Source organism: Leopardus geoffroyi, chromosome B1 (genome assembly GCF_018350155.1).
Source record: "Leopardus geoffroyi isolate Oge1 chromosome B1, O.geoffroyi_Oge1_pat1.0, whole genome shotgun sequence".
NCBI lineage: Eukaryota > Metazoa > Chordata > Mammalia > Carnivora > Felidae > Leopardus > Leopardus geoffroyi.
This window is the reverse complement of record NC_059327.1, coordinates 71,022,271-71,045,392: the sequence shown is the minus strand read 5'-3', so window position 1 is coordinate 71,045,392 and position 23,122 is coordinate 71,022,271. Positions and strand designations below refer to the sequence as shown.

Below are 23,122 nucleotides of genomic sequence, written 5' to 3'. Positions count from 1 at the left end.
AAAAATATTTTAAAATATTACGTTTAAATTATGCATTTTAGAATAGTGCACTCAAGGGGCGCATGGGTGGCTCAGTTGGTTAAGCACCCGACTTCAGCTCAGGTCATGATCTCATGGTTTGTGAGTTCAAGCCCCGCTTTAGGCTCTGTGCTGACAGCTCAAAGCCTGGAGCCTGCTTCGGATTCTGTGTCTCATTCTCTCTCTCTCTCTGCCCCTCCTCCACTTGTGCTCTGTCTCTCCAAATAAATAAATAAGTAAATAAATAAACAAATGTAAAAAAAATTTAAATAGTGCACTCAAATGTTTAAAAAAGAAGTACTAAAATTACATTTCCCAAAGAATTTTTAGAGGGGAGTCTGCAGGTCCTTATCTAAGATGTTTGCACATTTATGTCACTACATTTATGTGTGTATGCTAATTTTTAAAAAGTTTTTTAATGATTGCTTATTTTTGAGAGAGTGAGAGAGAAACAGAGCATGAGCGGGGGAGGGGCAGAGAGCAAGGGAGACACAGAATCAGAAGTAGGCTCCAGGCTCTGAGCAGTCAGCACAGAGACTGACATGGGGCTCGACTCATTGACCGCGATATCATGACCTGAGCCGAAGTCAGCCGCCTACCCGACTGAGCCACCTAGGTGCCCCTGTGTGTTCTAAATTTCGAACTAAGGAATCAGACAGCTTGATGGTTACCCATCCTCAAGCTCCGCCTCCATGGCTATGAATATAGAAACAGTGAGTATGACTGCTTTGATTGAATCAAAGGTGAAGTTTTTCTTTTGTTTCATTTACTTTTCTTATCTTTTAGAGAATGGCAAATCTCACATTTCTTTCATGTTTTATTTGGGGATACCTGGTGTTCACTGATACGCTTTGATAGAAAAACCCATTAAAAATAGTGAAGTTTTTCTGCCTTCCAGAAATAATCTCTATTCCACGGAAAGTAGGTTGAACCACACTATTATACGATTTCTGCTTTTGTTTATTTGCAAATTTATTGAACAACAATCACATGAGTACCTACTATTTGCAATGTCATGAGTGGTTTACAAATAAGTGAAAAATAACTCCAGTCCTCATGGAAGGTTTTCACATTTCTGATAAGGTTTACTCCTTTCATTCATGACTATTGGTTTTTCTAAGATAATTAATAACTGCTCTTATAAACTTGAGGTTATTATTAACCCTTACGTGCATGCAACAAATATCACTTCAGCCTGGTAAATTCAGGTAAAACAGTGAAATCAACATTCATTCTTAAAATAGAATCATATTGTTATTTTTAAAGTTCTTAGGTATTTTCATGCTCCAAACTATTTCTGCTTATTTCCATCCCACTTGTAATGCCCTCAAGAAATAGCTTTTCAATATCTGAAGCTAACCAAGTTTACATTCTTCCTCAAGGGAATTTATAAATTTTTCTGAAGTTTCTTCCACCAAAGTTTCTGGATTAAAAACAAAACAAACAAACAAAAAAAAAAACATTATAAGAAAAGTGTGTGCTGTGGCTAAACAATGCAGGCAAGGAATGTATTGACTCCTTTTAACCAAATATGTTTATTGTAGAATTTCCCATACCCTTTAACATGCTAATGGATATTGATACTCCAAAGAATATGTATAGAATACATTATTTCATCAAATCATTTGGCTTTGGAAGCCTTCATTCAAAGTCTTACAAGGGTTAGTTTTCTGAGAAATACATTTGAGGGGAAAAAAGAGTTGATGCTGGCACTTAGGGAGAAAAGTAATGATCTCTAAGAGCAAGCGTGGGCTCTTAAGAAGTCGTTTCAGTTAATCCATTTCCAGTTTTAGAGTGGTACTGAGCTGATATGCCCAGGAGTGCAGCAGAGAGAAAATATCTGAATTTCAGAAAGGCATTTCATCATGAGAGCAGGAAACATGGGCTAACTGACAGTTTACTTACTTGGAAACACATCAGATTAAATTAATTAACAAAAATAATGATCATGTATCGTGTTCAGTTGGATTTTTGCCTCTGATATTCCTACTCAGTCCAACTTTTTAATCCACAGTCTTCATGAGGACATAAATGCAGTCTCACTGAATCTTCAGGAAAAGAGAATGGACAGCTGATGTACTAGTTCAGGGTTGATAAAACTTTTTCTATAACTAATAAGAGAGTAAATAGTTTACATTCTGTGGGCTGTAGAGTGGTCTTTGTTAAAGCTATTTAACTCTGTTGAGTGTCACTTATAGCATAAAAACAGCTATAGAAACATTGAAGAAGAAGAAGAAGAAGAAGAAGAAGTAAGAGGAAGGGGAGGAAGAGGAGGAAGAGGAGGAGGAGGAGAAGCAGAGGAGAAGGGAGGGGGAGGGGGAGAACAGCAACAACAATGACAGCATCATGGTTCTCTTACAATGAAACATTATCTACAGAAAAGGCACTGATATGGATTTGGCTCATAGGCTAAAGTTTGATGACGCTTTTATTAATAGAGATAGAGCAAAAATACTCAACAGTCTGATACAATTAGCTAATTCTATGTAATTGGAATTTAATAGATGTAATATTTTGCATTCCAAGTCAACAGTTCAATTTCATAAGTATTAAAAGATAAAGACATGGTTTCACAGTACATGTTTAAGGTGATCAACACCCCAGAGTTCCTCTATTTAATATACTTACCAAGATAGACAGCGCTATGTCTGTAGCAGTTTCCAGAGACCACTAAATAAAACTTTGCCTGGGTTAAACCACACTTGGAGTTTTGCATCAACTTCTAGAAACTTCCACTTGAAAAATGCCTTGCAAACAGGAGAGATGCAGGAGCATGGCTGGGGTAGTGGGACAAATGAGACAATGTTGTAAGAGGAATAGGTTCAAAGATAGGAGCTACTGAACCGACAGAACAGAAGACTTCAATGACACAGGGGAGAATGTCTTCAGACACACCAAAAGTTGCGTACGAAAGGTGGATCAGATTTCCCCTCAAGTATTCCTAAAGTCAAAATTGAAATTATTGCATGGTATAAAATTAAGGCAAACTTAGGTTGAACAAAAGGAAGAAATAAGCTACTTTGGCAGGCAGTTCTCCCTATGGTGGAAATCTGCAGGTTTTGAAGAGTTCCTCCCACCATTGTTGAAACATTACAGAGATTCCGTTACTAACTAGGACCCTGAGCACTCTCTCAATACGCTCTGACTTTATTACCTGTTAAGACTTAAGTTATCAACTTTCTTAATCGTAAAACTGTTTGCCATGTTTTTTAACTAAATTGTAATTTCTAGATGGAATGAACGCTACTAAAATCCTCCATTAACAACGTTTAGAATATTTCTATTACCTGACTTGTACCTGTTACCTTTCCAGTGCAACGTTTAATCAGGTTTCAAAGGAAGTGTTTCTGACACAGCCTGAAAAACAAAGTATTTGGACGTTCACTTCGGTATTTACAACAGTTTACAGTACCCCTGTGATTGAGTGAGACCAGGGTGTCTCATATTTAAAATGGCTTCAGTATTTAAAATGCAATGTAACTTTTTAAAAAGCAAACTATGTGGAAGATGTGTATCTTTGAAGTGTAATGTGTAAATGATGATGGTATGTCATCATCAACTTTCAATCAAGCTGAGCCACAAACAATAGCATTGATTATAATAAGACTTTGTACTGACCTTGTCTTTCAGGTACATTCTGTAGCAGTGTTCTTTGCAATATCTACCAGAGCACCTTACTATACTTTGAAAGACTGTATAACTTTTTATTAAAATTCAAGTTATTATTATTTGATACAATAATCATTTATGCACAAGTTAGCTGCCCTTAGTATTTTTACAGTTTCTCTTTCCTTCACTCCTGCCATATCTCCCTCTCTTTCCTCACTGCAAAATACTGCAAAGTTTAGAAAGTGTTTCTTTTCAGGATTTTCAGTTTAAAATATGAATTAGTTTTAACTAATGCATTCAAAGATATTAGGATATTAGACTTGAAAAAACTTCACAAAAAAGGCCCAGAAGGGGAGCGCCTGGGTGACTCAGTCCATTGAGCTTCCAACTTTAGCTCAGGTCATGATCTCATGCTCCTGAGTTCAAGCACTCTACCCTCCCCGCACCCCCAACCGTCAGGCTCTGTGCTGACAGCTCAGAGCCTGGAGCCTACTTTGGATTCTGTGTCTCCTTCTCTCTCTCTCTCCGCCCCTCCCCATTCACGCTCTGTTTCTCTCACTCTCAAAACTAAATAAATAGTAATTTTAAAAAGTCGTAAGCTAAAAGAAATTTTTTCTCCTAAATGTTAACTGAGGAACTATCCCACTGAAAGAAGTTTACAAGGTATGTATTTTGTTGTTGATCTCTAAATGAGAGTCAGTCGACAAGACATGAAATGAATTTGCATATTTCTTAACTGTTTCCATTTAAAGCTCCATCTGGCTTGTGAATGGCATGGGGAGAATTATACCTTTTATTTATTTATGTATTTATTTTACTTTTTTATGTTTATTTATTTTTGAGAGAGAGATAGAGCACAAGCAGAGTCAGAGAGAGAGGGAGACACAGGATCCAAAGCAGGCTCCAGGCTCTGAGCTGTCAGCACAGAGCCTGATGCAGGGCTCAAACTGTGAGATCACGACCTGAGCTAAAGTCGATGCTTAACTGACTGAGCCACCCAGGTGCCCCGAGAATTATACCTTTTAATGGTCTGAGGAATTTTTTTTCTTTTTTCTTACTAACATGCTAGTATGTGTCAGTGGGCTATATTCAGAGACACAGAATTAAATGCAAAATGGTATTACTCTTGCTGTCCAAAGAAGAGTTCAGGAAGTTCACAGAAGTGAAAAAAAAAATGTGGTTGCATTATCTTTTAATCTATTTCTCTATATAGTCACTAAGAAATAAAATTATTTAAAACAACATTGCCAATGTTTTGAATAATGCAGGGAACATAAAACTGTGAATGGTCATTGCATGGATGCTGTCTGACTGCTTATTCCACTTTTAGATCATAGCTTGTTCTTCGTGTCTTATTATTATTAATTTATATGTAGGCTGTATCATTGATCTGCACTGTATACAATTTATTTAAAGGGAACTTTCCATATTGAGTATAATGTATCATTTATAGGCAAAATAGAAATGTTTTCAGTAGAATTTTTATTATTTCTACAGTAACATCAAAAAGGTGTATTTCAGTATAATTAAAAATTATGCCCCATTATAAATAATCTTTTGATAATCTTATGTAGTAAAATTCATTTATTGCCATTTTTTTTGGTACAGACTTTTTGGGGGACTGTTGTCAGGTAGATGTTAATAAAGGTAATTTTATCAAAGTGTTTGTTGGACAAATATGATCAAGAATGTTGATATATTTCCTTCTTAAATATTCACAGTGACATTGAAGCCATACAGTAAAGAAACATGTTTAACTTTGCTTTCCCATAATTCTCAGGTTCATTTAGGGGTAAACATTATTAAGAGTGTTCAGTTTAGAAGAAAAAGTAAACTGATGTACAAAGTTCTTTTTTTTGTGAGACGCTGAATTAATGTACTGAGATATTTTGTATTAGGGTCAGTAATGATAGCTGCTCTAATAAGCCACCCTAAGATTACAGGGGCTTAGCTTGTTAAACGTTTATTTCTTATTAGCATAAAATCCAAAGTTAATGACCTTAATCCAATGTCTCTCTTAGGTAGCTCTCCCCTCAAGAAGTGTATCAGATATTTGGTGTCTGTCCATCTCCAACATCTTAAGAGACCTTTGCTTTCAAGCCTAGCTGACTGAAGAGAGAACATACCATAACAAAAAAAGAAAGGAAGAAAGAAAGAAAGAAAGAAAGAAAGAAAGAAAGAAAGAAAGAAAGAGGGAGAGAAAGAAAGAAAATCTTAGCTAGATTCTGCGTAAAATGCAGGAGTTCACTCATTCATTCATTCAAAAATATTTTTTGAAGGGCCCCTAGATGGCTCAGTCAGTTAAGCGTCTGACTGTTAATTTCAGCTTAGGTCATGATCTCACAGTTTGGAGTATCAAGCCCTGTGTTGGGCTCTGTACTGACAGTGCAGAGCCTGCTTGGGATTCTCTCTCTCCCTCTCTCTCTTCCCTCCCCCCCTCTCTTTCCCTCCCCCACTCATGTTTTTTTCCTCTGTCTCAAAATAAATATTTATATATTCATATATATACATATATACATATATATACATATATATGGTATATATGGTGTGTGTGTGTATATATATATGGTATATATGGTGCGTATATTTAATACATATTTAATATATATATTCTGTACATATTATATATACATAGAATATATATTTCTTTTTTGAGCACCTACTGTGCACCAGGCCCTTACAGAGAAAGGAATAGAAAGACAGAAATCCTTGACCGCATGGACCTTACCTTCCACTGAGCAGAGGCAGACAATAAGTAAATATGTAAAACCTTTGGTACATCTGATGGTGATAAGTATGGTGAATAATAATTTCTATGTGCAGAGAAGCAGATGGGGATTCCAAGGGCGAGAGCGATGAGTTAACATTTTAGGCAGAGAGGCCAGGGAAGTATTTGAAGGAGCTAAGTCAGATGGTCATAATCTCAGACAGAGGAAATAATCAAGGAAGTAGCCCCTAGAGGTTTGAATGTGTCTGCTGGGTATGAAGAACTACAAGAAAGCCAAAGCGGTTGTCACGGGGTAGTGGTGGAGGAAATAAAATAAAGGGATGGGAGGAAGGAATGGTCAGAGTGGGGTGATGAAATGGTGCTATAGAGAGGCTCAGAGAAGGGGTAGGTCAGGGAGGGGGTGAGGGAGGAAGGATGTGAATCAGGTCTGGAGGACATGTAGGATGCAGATACTCAGAAGAAATCAGGGTATTGTACACATGAGGAGCCATCGTGAATGAAGGTGGAAAGTTGGGAGTGCAGCATGTACTCTGGACCTGAAATTATAGAATGTGGGGACAGGTTTCACACCCAGCTCTTAGTTTCTACAAGGACAAGGCAGGAGAGTGGCACAACCCTGCCCATGATGTCATGCATTTCATGTATGCCAATGTTGCAAGTGCTAAAGAAAGATAGGATTCCCACTGAAACAGATATTCAGAGACCTCGCAACTTTTTTGCCAGATGTGAGTGTGTGAATTGCCGTTTCTCATCATGGTTTGGGTAGAGACAGGAGTCTGGTCTCTATGACACATTGGACGCAGGATGTTTTATGGCTGTTCCTGGAAACATAGGAGTATGTCATTTTTCCCCTTGTAAAATGTGCCAGAATTCTATCACATTGTTCCACCTAGATACAAGGACGACCGAGAAATATAGAATATTGTCTGTTAAGATGTTGGAGAGAAAGGGATATTTTTAAGCACTAACAAAAATTGTTTGTTTTGATCCTTTATATGAGGGCTCAGTTGGTCATTATGTTCAAGTTTGAATGTTGTCTTTGAAAAGTGCAAGAGTGACAAAACATTTGCAATTCAAAGGTCAAGAAATAAAATTATTTTTAGGTCTGATTTAATATGCTTTCTTAGCAAATTTTAAGACACTGTGTGTGTGTGTGTGTGTGTGTGTGTAGCAATTCCAGATGTCCAAATTAGAAAACCTTCTTAGTAAAATTAATAAAGTTTCTTAGTAAAATCTGACACATCTAATAGCATTTCCTTACAAGTACCTGATAAATCATGACAGTTTCAATCATAGAAGTTAACTGATTTTCAAAGAAAAAATCATCATACTGAGTATATACAACTTAAATTGATAGTTACAATATATTATAAGGTTTTACATGTGTAAAGTTGTATAGTATATGGATATACATATACATAGACAACATATTTAAATGGATAATCATAAATATACTAATTGCTTTAATATTGCTAATATGTGACTTCTTCCATTCAAAGAATTAAATAAGTACAAAAAGAGCATATCTGCAGAATAAACTGAAATGAAAATTATTTTTGAATGGGATGCCTGGGTGGCTGAGTCAATTAAGCATCTGACTTCAGCTCAGGTCATGATCTCACAGCTTGTGAGTTCAAGCCCCGTGTCGGGCTCTGTGCTGACACCTCAGAGCCTGGAGCCTGCTTTGGATTCTGTGTCTCCCTCTCTTTCTTCCCCTCCCCTGCTTGTACTCTGTCTCTCTCTTTCTCTCTCTCAAAAATAAATAAACATTAAAAAATTTTTAAAAATTATGTTTGAAATCTTGGCCACAGTTACCAAACAAAAATACAAAACAAAACAAAACAAAACAAAAACAAAAAAAAAACCAGAAATTTTATTTAAGATACAATGAATCTTTTCAATAAAGAAAAAATTACTTGATTATTTCTATTTTGAGCACAGTCAGAAGTCTGTAATCACAATTAAGCAGGATATTAATAATGATTGAAGTCAAAAGTTCCACCTAGATCAAGGACAATTCAGGAATATAGAATATTGTCAGTTAAGAAGTTGAAGAGAACGGTATATTTTTTAACATTAACAAAAATTATTTGCTTATCTTATATCTTCAGTTTAGTCCTAGATCGATGCTTCTTATAACACCCTTGAAAACCTTTCACACAAATCCTTAACCTCATCCAGATCTTATCAATCTCAGCAGGACCATATGCCCTATTTTACTGAGATTGAGATCTCCTGTATTGGGCCATCAACTGGAGAAGAAAAAATACCCATTAATACACACACACACACACACACACACACACACACACACGACTCTTCACAGCCACTTCTTTTTCTAAAAAGAAAAAATGCTTTGATATACAGTTCAGCTACCTACACTCTAGATCTCTCCCTCTTTAAGTACTTTGCTATTCAGTTGTACTCTTTCTCACATCTTCTAACTCTGTGGTGTTCTTTACTACTGTCTTCCCATGGGCAGAGGTATCCTCATTTGATGAATGCGTCTTTACAATCCTTCAACTCTGCTGTTCCTTCAAACTACCACTTAGCGTCTTTTGTTCTCAGTAGTCCAATCTCTTGCAACGTATCCACATCAAATACTGCTGGCACCACAACACCGACTCTTTCCATTCTCTTCCTGTGGTCTCTCTTCTCTTCTGCTTATCTACTGAAACTGTTCTTACTAAGGTGCCCATGGCCTTCTCATCTCCAAGGCCAAAGAGCTTTTCCCAGTTCTTTTCATCTTTCTTCTGTCTACGGATTCATTTTGCGCCTGTGTGACAGACTCATTTTTTTTCCTCTCATAACATCTTCTTACCTCTTCTTTGATTGCTCTGCAATTCCACTTTATTTCTCCCCACCCTCATGTAAACATATTTCTCAAGGTTTGCTCTCTGAATAGGCATGTCTTCCCCTCAATACTCTGTCAGCTTCCTCATCTGTGTTCATGGGTAGATGAACAATCTTGTCTAAGGAAATGACTCCCTCATGCATATGCCCAGTCCCAGCGTCCTCTTTCGCAAGCCCAAGGCCTGTGGTTACAACAGTGTTAGACATCATCTGTTGGATGCCTCCCCTGCAACCATAAAGCTAGTATGAGCAAAGAAAACTGCCCTTTCTCCCTCAGAGCTAACTCCTTCTTCTGACCTGTCTATTTCTTTCAAAGATGCCTCTATTTGCCCATGTACCCAGGCACAGAACTTTGATCATTTATGACATTTAGGGTCATATTCACACAAATGAAAAGCCTGTAAAGTCCGTGTCCGTAATGCCTTTCACTCCCACTTAAACCACAGTGTTTATTGCAAATCCTCATAAATTGCTTTCTTGCCTACAGGTCTTGCAGCTCTAATCCACTGAAAATGCCAAAGTCCAATTATTATTTTTTTTTAAGTTACCAGGTCTCATTTTAAGGACACTCAATTTTCTCTTTGGGTCCATGTAATCAAATATTAAAGTCCTCAACAAGGTGGCCTCTACCTCCTTTCCCTGCTTTATATCCCACTTAGCCCCTATGAATATTCAATAATCCAGCTATGTGAAGCTGCAAATATGTCCCTATCATTTTCTTCTTTTGAGACATTACTCACGCTTCATCCATTCTCAGGAATCCTGCTACCTCCTTCTCCCTCCTTGACATCATGTCAATTCTACTTATCCCCAAAGACCACCAGTTCAAATTTCACCTCCTTCAGATTTGTCTTTTCTAATCCTCTCAACCATTTAAAACCCTTACATAATGGCAGTTAGTTTATTCCGACTGTTTTTCAGACACACTGTCCTAACTACATATAAGTTCTTATATAACTATTTTTCTATTTGTGCTTCTGGGATTAAATAAAAAACCCTGAACATAGTAGTGATTCAGTAAATTCTTGTTGAATTTATAAAACTTTTACTTTGTTCACTCAAGTTTTGATATCCAAATCTGGAATTTAGATAATAAAGACATTTAAATAGTTTCAGAAACTATGGGCAACAAAATTGATATATTTAATTAAGCAAGCACTGAAAACTTTCTCAATAAACTTAAATTGCATGCAAATTGTTTAAAAGTCAAAGACAGAATCTAATGAACAAAATTAATTGAAAGATTCTATGAAAAAATATAAATATCGGAAAGGCAAAAGATGCTATAACATTAAAAAAAAGTGTAAAAGTGAGAATAAACACTTTTTTCTCTTTAAATGTTACTGGAAATGTGCTGGCCCAAGTTTCTCAATATTACCAAGAGAGAAACTAAACATTAAAGACATGTAAATGTCCTCTTTCTGCTTTAATTTATTTTCTTTTATAGGCCTTTTATTAGACTTGTTGCCAAGAAAACCTGTGCTGTTTAGGGGTCAGGAATGTATTTAGAATCTTAAAACTTTATAACTAATCTTAGATGAATTCCCCAAATAATATTCATGACTAAGCTCCCAGACTGGAATAAAAATATCATGTCTCAGTTCAAAGTTCTGGAAGCTCCAATGGTTGAAGGATCTTAGATTCGAATACTCATGAGAAGTTGATGGGGACGTAGATGAGCAAGTAATGATAGAGTCTCTAAAGGATTCCTTCCAAAAATGTTGATGCATGTGGGGAAAAAAATGGTTTTGGTTTTCCTTAAAAATATCTGGGCTTTGGGGGAGCTTGGGTGGCTCAGTCAGTTAAACATTCGACTTCAGCTCAAGTCATGATACCACAGTGTGTGGGTTCAAGCCTTGCATGGGGCTCTGGGCTGACAGCTCAGAGCCTGGAGCCTGCTTTAGATTCTGTGTCTCCCTCTCCTTCTACCCCTTCCCCGCTTCTGCACCGTCTCTCTCTCTTCAAAAATAAATAAACATTAAAAGACATTTTAAAAGGGGGCACCTGGGTGGCTCGGTCAGTTAAGGGTCTGACTTCAGCTCAGGTCATGATCTCACTGTTCCTGAGTTCGAGCCCTGTGTTGGGCCCTGTGCTTACAGCCCGGAGCCAGGATTCTGCTTCAGATTCTGTGTCTCCCTCTCTCTCTGCCCCTTCCCCACTTAGGCTTTATCTCTCTTGCTCTCTCAAAAATAAACAAACATTTAAAAAAATTTTAAAAATTAAAAAAAAAAAAAACATTTGGGCTTGAGGATGAGCCTGGGTGGCTCAGTCGGTTTAGTGTCGGGCTCTTGATTTCCGCTCAGGTTGTGATCTCACGGTTCCCAGGATAGAGCCCTGCATGGGGCTCTGTGCTGACAGCACAGAGCCTGCTTGGGATTCTCTCTCTCTGCCCCTCCCCAGCTTTCTCTCTCTTGCTTGCTCTCTCTCTCAAAATAAATAAATAAACATTTAAAAAATATATTTAGTTTTGAATAATTCACTGTTGTACTCGCAAGGCCCTGCCTCACAATACATGCTTATTTGATGAGAGATGACTCCCAGCTGAATATTGTAAAGTTACTGCTCAAAAGTGACAGGAGCAATTCAATTGCAATAATAGCACTGTTTCAAAGTTAAAGCAAAAATGAATGCTCTGAATGATACTATGGAATCTATTATAACAATTATTCTTGAAGCTCTAAACTAGGTTAGAAATTCTGTCCCTATGTAAAAATAAAAGATTTTCACAGTCATAGATAATATTACAGTAAAACATTCTTGAAAAAAATTGGAACACACCGGTCTCCTGAAGCAGAGAAACCTCTGGTTCTCACTGCACTTGTATTAGGCAAAGCAACCAGAGTTTTAAAGCGATCCTGGAATCTAAAATTCAAGGGGGTTAGCAAAACTCAGAAGGATTTAGCCCTTGAATCACCTATTTCTTCCCATAAATGGTCCAAGGTGTTTCCATCTCATTTCATTGCTTTTAAAGAAAAAATAAATAGTTCTTGTTTGTTTTTCTATTTTAAAGATATTTCAAACAAAATATGAGAGTTCTCTTCAAGGTTCGTTTTATTTTCCTTGATTTTTAAGTTTATGAATATTTTTAACCTTTAGACACATTCCCAGAACCTTCTTTTTCTTACACTGAAAAGAAAAAGGAAGGAAAAAAAGCAAAGAATATTTTCTATCATGGCCTTTGTTCCCCTCAAGTCACACACAATGGAGGACTGTCAGAATTTAGATGATGCGCAATTACAGCACGGATTTTCAAATTTAAACTTTTGAAAGCCTTTTCTCTAAAATGGATTTTTAAAGGTCTCCAATATTTTCTTTGATGGACTGAAAAAATAAAAGCAAACATTTGTAACTAATAGCTAATTCTCTTTTCTTCCCTCTGAAATCTAGCTGCTAATTCAGGATTCAGGAACTGTACAAAATATGGTATGCAGGGAATTAAAGATCAGAACATTCCATAAGTAATGATCCAACAAATACTTCTTTCTCAGGGCTAAAACAGCTCATTTATAAATTGCCTGTTTTTTAAAGACTGGCTGAACCAAGAATTTGATCTATCAGTTTTGAAACATGCCCTGAAGCGCAAACACAATAAGAGAAGATCTCAGCACAAGGAATGAGGTCTTTGGTGCACCTGGCAGGGTGCCTGATGGAAGCTTCAAAGAGCGAAGGAAGCTGCTTTCAGGTTGCAGAGAGGATGAGATGACTTAATACGGCCATTTTCTAAGCTTTGAAAAAATCTTTCACCAAAGTTCTAAAGACTTCCATGATTTTCGCAGGTGCCTGAAGCCCGGGAGAACATTTTTAATTGATTTTAGTTAAATCCTTGAATGCTCTATGAGCAAAATCAAGAAAATCTGACAGAATGGTTTTTCTTCCTTTTTCTGCCCTTCCGTATCTTCAGTGAATGTGATTTGTGCACCCAGCTTGTATAGATGTCTTAACCCAGATCATCTCTTTCTGGGTGGAATAAAAATAATTTCTTGGATTCTCATTGAAAACAAAATCTGGAATTCTTAACATAAAAACTGCACCTCAAACAAATGAAGGGAAAAACATAAGTTTTTGTATTCATTAAAGAAATCCTTAGAAATAAATAAGTGATATATCTTCTATAAAGTAGAGCAGGGATGCTGTCAACTCTTGGCCACTTAAGGTCATTACAATTTTATACGTTCCACACACATGGAGACCTTGCCTCCCTTTGCAGTCCACTAGCTAGTACGTTGGCCAGGCTCTAAGATCTGTTGTGGTCATCCTAAAAACATGTCATTTTATGAGATCATGTAAGCTTTACCCTCACACACACACACACACACACACAATAATGATAACCATGCTAGAATGGCACAAGTCATACAAAAAGTCAAGCAGCACCATATGCATCTGCTGCAGCCAGGAAAGAAATCAGAATTTTTAAATCTAAGAATGTAATTCTGTACCTTCAATTGATAATTAGAAAACTCTGTGGACTTCCAATTTCTGCTGCTCACACAAGTCTACTACATTTTTCTCTCTTCATTGAAATGACAGTGTATGCTTGCTCCTTTACTTAGCCTGTAGCCCCATACAATCTTCTTTCCCCTGTAGTTCAGCAAATCTGATATCTAAAATGTAATCAAGTGTCTTTTCTTCGTTCTTATACTCCAGCTGATAGGGTGACAAATCCTTTCCTTTCTACACGTTTTCCACACCTTTTGTGGACTTTCACCATACTGTATTCTGACGCCCTGCATCCTGATTTTTTTCTTATTCTCTTCAAACATTCCCAAGGTTTTGGTGTTTTTGTTTTGTTTTGTCTGTTTGCTTATCGCTATTTCCTTGGCTACCTCTATACTATCTTCTTATGAATCTTAATACTGTCATCTTTCATAAGCCAATGGTCTCAAAAACTTCAATGTGTCAATGCAGTTGACCATCATATTTACATATCTTCTAATCTCTTTCTTGAGCTTCGGCTTTGCTCTTATAACTGCATGCTACAGAGATAGCCCTGGATGTTTCATAGAAAATCAAACTTAACATGTCTAAAAGGATATCTGAAAGGATATCCTCTTAACCAGAAATTCCTCCTCACTTGTCATGTCTGCAGTTGGCACTGATATTCTGTCAAGCCCCAAGGCTATGCATTGTCTTACCTCCCGTTCCTTGCTCATACTATTCCATGGTTCTCCCAGTCAGAACTGAGCCACTGACCTCCTAAGATTTTTTTTGAATATTTTTGTAACGCTTATCAAGTTTTGATTTATTATACCTTTGGTTTAATCTTCCATACCCTACTATGCTAAAAACTCCTTAATTCAATATCATGTCTTCCTAACATAGCTCTCTTCCCAGGATTCAGATTATGTCTGAATAAATGAATTAAATAATTAAGTTAATTCTGTTTACTCAGAAAGCCACTCATAGAAGGAATAATTAATTTTGAGCCAATTTCCATAATTTTGAGCTAATTTCCATACGTAGCTTTTTCTAAAATATTTATGACCATATAGAGATCCTGCAGTTAGAATTAGCTGTGGGAAAAGGTGGAGTACTCACATTCCCTAAGATTCACTCCAGGGCACAAACCAGGTAAAAGGTAAGATTTTGAATGCTAACAGATATGCTGACCCAGGTCAAGGAGATGAATCTGTGCTGTTGGTCACAAAATTGACTTTAAGGAAAAGATACTAATCCTTGCTGATTTCTCTCAATGCTGAAAACCCATATTTCAACACAACAGCTACCAGTCAGGATTCTTCACATCTAATCTTTGGGTCTTTCTTCTCTGCATTTTACATGGTGATGATGACATATTCTTTGTCCAAAAGAAAAATAAACAGCTAAATCAATGTCTTTATGAAAGGGATTAGGAGCATAATTATACAGCAGTATGGAGAGTAAAGGATAGATTCTGCCATCTCATTGTATAGGTGAGAAAGGTACAAAGACTAAACTCGGAATTCAGGGAGGAATGAAGGCTCTTAATGGAACTGACATGACTTGAAGGGGCAATTATTTACATGAGTAAATCTAAAAGGCAAGTACAAGTTCACAAAGCACTTCAAAATAACAGCACTATATGGCAATGTGCTGAATACTTGAAGATAATATTTTAATAAAACAAAAAATCATTCTGTTTTCCAGATTGTAAATTACCTCTGTTACATATTTCTAATTTGAGAGTGTCCTACTGCTTCCCAATTATTTTCCCAATACTAGCCACTAGTACAAAGGGTTGTGTATTCACATTATTGAACATTAACTTTGATCTTCATAAGCAACAAAGATATCTGTTTCGTGTGTGTGTGGGGGGGGGGTATATATATATATATATATATATATATATATAGCATGATAGCAGATGTGAAATTTGAAGGAAGACAAAACATCTGAAATACTGTTTCCATGGCAACAGTTTATTAAAAAAACAGATACAGAAACTTAGTAAGTTGAGACAATTCTAAATTCAAAGGAAGGGTGTTCGGTTTTAACATCTAAAAAATAAAACAACAAATTTTTCTGTATAAATTATTCTTTGACAAAAATAAGGGAAAGCTTGTTGTCAAGGTTACACATAGTGACCTATAGCAGAAATGTCCTAATTCCTACTTAGAAAAATAAATTTAATTCATTTTCAAATCTGTCTACCTCTCACCAGATGGTCTGGAGCCTAATAATTTTATGTCCAATGGGCATAGACATTTTCACTATAAATTTAGATTTCAAAAATCAAGTCACATTCTTCTTTTTTTTTGACAAATCTTTTTTTTTTAATTTTTAAATTGTTTTATTTTTTATTTTTTTTTAATTTACATCCAAATTAGTTAGCATCTAGTGCAACAATGATTTCAGGAGTAGATTCCTTAGTGCCCCTTACCCATTTAGCCCATCCCCCCTTCCACAACCCCTCTGGCAAACCTCAGTTTGTTCTCCATATTTATGAGTCTCTTATGCTTTGTCCCCCTCCCTGTTTTTATATTATTTTTGTTTTCCTTCCCTTATGTTCATCTGTTTTCTCTCTTAAAGTCCTCATATGAGTGAAGTCATATGATTTTTGTCTTTCTCTGACTAATTTCACTTAGCATAATACCCTCTAGTTCCATCCACGTAGTCACAAATAGCAAGATTTCATTCTTTTTGATTGCCAAGTAATACTCCATTGTACATATATACCATTTCTTCTTTATCCATTCATCCATCGATGGACATTTGGGCTCTTTCCATGCTTTGGCTATTGTTGATAATGCTGCTATAAATATGGGGGTGCATGTGTCCCTTCAAAACAGCACACCTGTATCCCGTGGCTAAATGCCTAGTAATTGCTAGGTCGTAGGGTAGTTCTATTTTTAGTTTTTTGAGGAACCTCGGTACTGTTTTCCAGAGGGGCTGCATCAGCTTGCATTCCCACCAACAATGCAAAAGAGATCCTCTTTCTCTGCATCCTCACCAACATCTGTTGTTGCCTGAGTTATTCATGTTAGCCATTCTGACAGGTGTAAGGTGGTATCTCATTGTAGTTTTGATTTGTATTTCCCTGATGATGAGTGATGTTGAGTATTTTTTTATGTGTCGGTTGGCCATCTGGATGTCTTCTTTGGAGAAGTGTCTATTCGTGTCTTATACCCATTTCTTCATTGGATTATTTGTTTTTGGGGTGTTGAGTTTGAGAAGTTCTTTATAGATTTTGGATACTAACCTTTTATCTGCTATGCCATTTGCAAATATATTCTCCCATTCTTTTGGTTGCCTTTTAGTTTTGCTGATTGTTTCCTTCACTGTGCAGAAGGTTTTATTTTGATGAGGTCCCAGTAGTTCATTTTTGCTTTTGTTTCCCTTGCCTCTGGAGATGTGTTGAGATAGAAGTTGCTGCAGCCATGATCAAAGAGGTTTTTGCCTGCTTTCTCCTCAAGGATTTTGATGGCTTCCTGTCTTACGTTGAGGTCTTTCATCCATTTTGAGTTTATTTTTGTGTATGGTGTAAGAAAGTGGTCCAGGTTCATTCTTCTGCATGTCGCTGTCCAGTTTTCCCAGCAACACTTGCTGAGGAGACTGTCTTTATCCCACTGGATATTCTTTCCTGCTTTGTCAAAGATTAGTTGGCCATACGTTTGTGGGTCCATTTCTGGGTTCTCTATTCTGTTCTATTGATCTGTCTGTTCTTGTGCCAGTATCATACTGTCTTGATGATTACAACTTTGTAGTATAGCTTGGAGTCCAGGATTGTGATGCCTCCTGCTTTGGTTTTCTTTTTCAAGATCACTTTGGCTCTTTGGGGTCTTTTCTGGTTCCATACAAATTTTAGGATTATTTGTTCTAGCTCTGTGAGGAATGCTGGTGCTACTTTGATAGGGATTGCATTGAATATGTAGATTGCCTTGGGTAGTATTGACATTTCAACAATATTTGTTCTTCCTATCCAGGAGCATGGAATCTTTTTCCATTGTGTGTGTGTGTGTGTGTGTGTGTGTGTGTGTGTGTGTCTTCCTCAATTTCTTTCATAAGTTTTCTATAGTTTTCAGCATATAGATTTTTCGCCTCTTTGGTTAGATTTATTCCTAGGTATTTTATAGTTTCTTTGTGCAACTGTAAATGGGATCGATTCCTTGATTTCTCTTTCTGTTGCTTCATTGTTGGTGTATAGGAATGCAACCGATTTCTGTGTGTTGATTTTATATCCTGCAACTTTGTTGAATTCATGAATCAATTCTAGCAGTTTTTTGGTGGAATCTTTTGGGTTTTCCATATAGAGTGTCATGTCATCTGTGAAGAGTGAAAGTTTGACCTCCTCCTGGCCAATTTGGATGCCTTTTATTTCTTTGTGTTATCTGATTGCAGAGGCTAAGACTTCCAATACTATGTTGAATAACAGTGGCGAGAGTGGATATCCCTGTCTTGTTCCTGACCTTAGGGAGAAAGCTGTCAGTTTTTCCACATTGAGGATGATATTTGTGTTGGTTTGTTCCTGTGTAGCTTTTATGATCTCGAGATATGCTTATTCTATCCCGACTTTCTTGAGGGTTTTTTATCAAGAAAGGCTGCTGTATTTTGTCAAATGCTTTCTCTGCATCTATTGAGAGGATCATATTATTCTAGTCCTTTCTTTTATTGATGTGATGAATCATATTAATTGTTTTGAGGATATTGAACCAGCCCTGCATGCCAGGTATAAATCCCGCTTGGTCGTGGTGAATAATTTTTTTTTTTTAATGTATTGTTGGATCTGGTTGCCTAATATCTTGTTGAGGATTTTTGCATCCATGTTTATCAGGGAAATTGATCTATAGTTCTCCTTCTTAGTGTGGTCTCTGTCTGGTTTTGGAATCAAGGTAATGCTGGCTTCATGGAAAGAGTTTGGAAGTTTTCCTTCCATTTCTATTTTGTGGAACAGCTTCAAGAGAATAGGTGTTGACTCTTCCTTAAATGTTTGTTAGAATTCCGCTGAAAAGCCATCTGGCCCTGGACTCTGGTTTTTTGGGAGATTTTTTATTACTAATTCAATTTCCTTACTGGTTATGGGTCTGTTCAAATTTTCTATTTCTTCCCGTTCAGTTTTGATAGTTTATATGTTTCTAGGAATTTGTCCATTTCTTCCAGATTCCCCATTTTATTGGCATATAATTGCTCATAATATTTTCATATTATTGTTTTTATTTCTGCTGTGTTGGTTGTGATTTCTCCTCTTTAATTCTTGATTTTATTTATTTGGGTCCTTTTCTTTTTCTTTTTGAGCAGACTGCCTAGTGGTTTATAAATTTTGTTATTCTCTCAAAGAACCAGCTTATAGTTTCATTGATCCATTCTACTGTTTTTTGGGTTTTGATAGCATTAATTTCTGTTCTAATCTTTATTATATCCTGTCTTCTGCTGGTTTTGGGTTTTATTTGCTGTTCTTTTTCCAGCTCCTTAAGGCGTAAGGTTAGGTTGTGTATCTGAGATCTGTCTTCCTTCTTTAGGAAGGCCTGGATTGCTATATACTTCCCTCTTATGACCATCTTTGCTGTGTCCCAGAGATTTAGGGTATGGTGTGATCATTTTCATTGACTCCCATATACTTTTTAATTTCCTCTTTAACTGCTTGGTTAGCCCATTCATTCTTTAGTAGGATGTTCTTCAATCTCCAAGTATTTGTTACCTTTCCAAATTTTTTCTTGTGGTTGATTTCGAGTTTCATAGCATTGTGGTCTGAAAATATGCACGGTATGATCTCGATCTTTTTGTACTTACTTACGGCTGATCTGTGTCCCCGTATATAGGCTATCCTGGAGATTGTTCCATGAGCACTGGAGAGGAATATATATTCTGGTTCTTTAGGATGAAATGTTCTGAATATATCTGTTAAGTCGATCTGGTCAAGTGTGCCATTCAAAGCCATTGTTTCCTTGTTGATTTTTTGATTAGATGATCTGTCCATTGCTGTGAGTGGGGTGTTGAAGTCCTCTACTATTATGGTATTACTATCGATGAGTTTCTTTATGTTTGTGATTCATTGATTTATATATTTGGGCACTCTCACATTTGGTTCATAAATGTTTACAATTGTTAGGTCTTTTTGGTGGATAGATTCCTTGATTATGATATAATGCCCTTATTCATCTCTTGATACAGTCTTTATTTTAAAGTCTAGATTGTCTGATATAAGTATGGCTACTCTGGCTTTCTTTTGTTGACCATTAGCATGATAGATGGTTCTCCAACCCCTTATTTTCAATCTGAAGGTGTCTTTAGGTCTAAAGTGGGTCTCTTGTAAACAGCATATGGATGGATCTTGTTTTCTTATACATTATATTACCCTATATCTTTTGTTTGGAGCATTGAGTCCATTGATGTTTAGAGTGAGTACTGAAAGATATGAATTTATTGCCATTATGATGCTTGTAGAATTGGAGTTTCTGGTGGTGTTCTCTGGTCCTTTCTAATCTTTGTTATGTTTGGTATTTATTTATTTATTTATTTATTTATATTTTTTCATCTTTTCTCCCTTCAGAGAGTCCCCCTTAAAATTTCTTGCATGGCTGGTTTAGTGGTCACAAACTCCTTTAATTTTTGTTTGTCTGGGAAACTTTAAATTTTTTTTTTTAATGCTTATTTATTTTTGACAAAGAGAGAGACAGAGTATGAGTGGGGGAGGGGCAGAGAGAGAGGGAGACACAGAATCTGAACCACGCTCCAGGCTCTGAGCTGTCAGCACAGAGCCTGATGCACGGCTCGAACTCACAGACCGCGAGATCATGACCTGAGCCGAAGTTGGACACTTAACTAACTGAGCCACCCAGGCACCCCTGTCTGGGAAACTTTTTATCTCTCCTTCTATTTTGAATGACAGCCTTGCTGGATAAAGCATTCTTCTTGGCTGCATACTTTTCTGTTTCAGCACATTGAATATATCTTCCCACTCCTTTCTGGCCTGCCAAGTTTCTGTGGATAGATCTTCTGCAAACCTGATCTGTCTTCCCTTGTAGGTTAGGGACTTTTCTTCCCTTGCTGCTTTCATGATTCTCTCCTTGCCTGAGCATTTTGTGAATTTGACTATGATATGCCATGTTGATGGTTGGTTTTTGTTGAATCTAATGAGGGTCCTCTGTGCTTCCTGGATTTTGATGTCTGTGTCTTTCCCCAGGTTAGGAAAGTTTCCCGCTATGATTTGCTCACATAACCCTTCTACCCCTATTTCTCTCTCTTCCTCTTCTGGGACCCCTATGATTCTGATGTTGTTCCTTTTTAATGAGTCACTGATTTCTCTAATTGTTAAATTGTCCTCTTTTGCCTTCATCTCCCTCTTTTTTTCTGCTTCATTATTCTCTATAAGTTTGTCTGCTCTATCACTGATTCTGTGTTCTACCTCATCCATCCTTGCCGCCGCTGCATCCATCCGTGATTGAAGCTCAGTTATAGCATCTTTTATTTCATTCTGGCTATTTTTTACTTCTTTTATCTCTGCAGAAAGGGAATCTAATCTATTTTCGACTCCAGCTAGTATTCTTATTATCGTGATTCTAAATTCTGGTTCAGACCTCTTGCGTGTATCTGTGTTGGTTAAATCCCTGGCTGTCGTTTCTTCGTGCTCTTTCTTTTGGGGTGAATTCCTTCGTTTTGTCATTTTTCAGGCAGAAAAGGAATTAGTGAGGTAGGAAAATGAAAATTAAAAAAATGAAAATTAAAAAAATGAAAATTAACAAATTAAAAACACACACACACAAAACAAATCTCATAAATGATACTAGATCCTAGATGTGTCTTGGTCTTGGTGTTGAAAGTGGTTTGACAGATGAGAGAAAAAAATGGGGAAAAAAAAGGAAATCGTTTAGAACCTGAAAAAATGAATACACTGAAGTAGACGAAAACAAGATGATGGGAGTAAAATAGAATTCGAAAAAAAAATTACACACAAGTAAAGACTATAGTAGGAAAACAATTAAAGAAAATATTTTTAATCAAAATTAAAAATAAAAATGAATTTTTTCTCTTTTTGTATTCAAGGAAAAGAAAAGAAACGAAAAAGAGAAAAAAGAGGAAAAAAGAAATTGTTTGAAAATTTGAAAAAGTGAATACACTGTAGTAGTCTAAAATAAAATGATGGGAGTAAAATAGAATTTGAAAAAATTTACATCAAAGCAAAAACTGTAAGCTTTGCGCAGTGGCAGTATCATAGCCAATGAGGTTTATCCGAGGCACGATTATTGCTAATTGAAAAGCAAAAACTATAGTAAAAAAAATGAAAGAAAAATATTTTTAATAGAAGTTGAAAGTAAAAATAAAGTTTTTCACTTTCTGCATTCAAGAAAAAGAAAAGAAACGAAAAAGAGAAAAAAGAAAAAGAGAAAAGAAAACAAGGAAAACGTTTAAAAATTTGAAAAGGTGAATATACTGAAGTAGACTAAAATAGAATAATGGAAGTAAGACAGAAATTGAAAAAAAAATACACAAAAGTAAAAAATATAGTAAAAAAATAAAGAAAAATATTTTTAATAAAAATTGAAAATAAAAATGATTTTTTTCTCTTTCTGTATTCAAGAAAAAGAATAGTGTAAAAAAGAAAAAAATTTAAAAAAAAGAAAGAAAATTTAATAGATGGACCTGCTAACAGATTGAAATAGGACTGAGATTAATTTGTTTTCCCCTAGAAGTCAGACTATGTAGTGCTTTATATTCCATAAACTAAGTAGGCGGTGAGACTTGGGTTCTTAAAGAGAGAGGTTGGCCCAGTTGGGTGGGGCTCAGTGTAACGGCTCTGTTCTCCACTAGATGGCGCTGGTAGCCTACTGGGGTGGATTGTTGCAGAGCCCGTAGGTTCATACACTCTGCCTACGCGTGGGAGTGGTGAAAATGGCGTCACCCAGCTACCCAGTCTCTAGTATGGGAACTGTTCTGTCGATCAGCAATCACACACCTGTCGTCTGTCTTCAGCTTTCCTCCACTTCTTGCTTTTTAGCTGTCCGTGACCAAGCCCCAGGCAGTACCTCTCTCCTGAGTTTTGTCTCAGATGCGGCTGTTTTCCCCAGCCCCTTACTTCCAAAGGACTGCGGCGTTGACCTGTTCCCCCCCTCTGTGGGAGGGTCTCACCAAGCAATGGCCAAATGAGCAATAGCCAAATGTTGGCTGCACCCAGGAATGCTTGCTGGACCCTGCTGCTGTCGGTGTCCCGAGACTGCGACCAGATGTCAACCTGCCCCAGAAAAAGTTTGTGAGATAGTGTAGCAGCAGCTTTTCAGAGATTATGGAAAATCACAACACACATCTGGCACCAGGATTCACCCCTTAACGACCTTGCCCCAGCACCAGCAAAGGTGGCCGTTTTCTGGGGTCTGCTGGGACCAGGTGGCTTCAACAGTCTATACCAAATGTCCTTCCAGCAGTGGAACTGCTGTTCTCCATGTGGCCCGAGAACCTCCCGTACCCCACTCTGTTCCTGGGGATTTGCCCTTCCCACCAGAG

General features: G+C 36.9%; 1 pseudogene; it reads left to right on the top strand.

Moving 5' to 3' along the window:
* Positions 1-21,813: 21,813 nt before the first annotated feature.
* Positions 21,814-21,921, top strand: LOC123596669 (annotated as a pseudogene).
* The last annotated feature ends 1,201 nt before the right edge of the window (positions 21,922-23,122 follow it).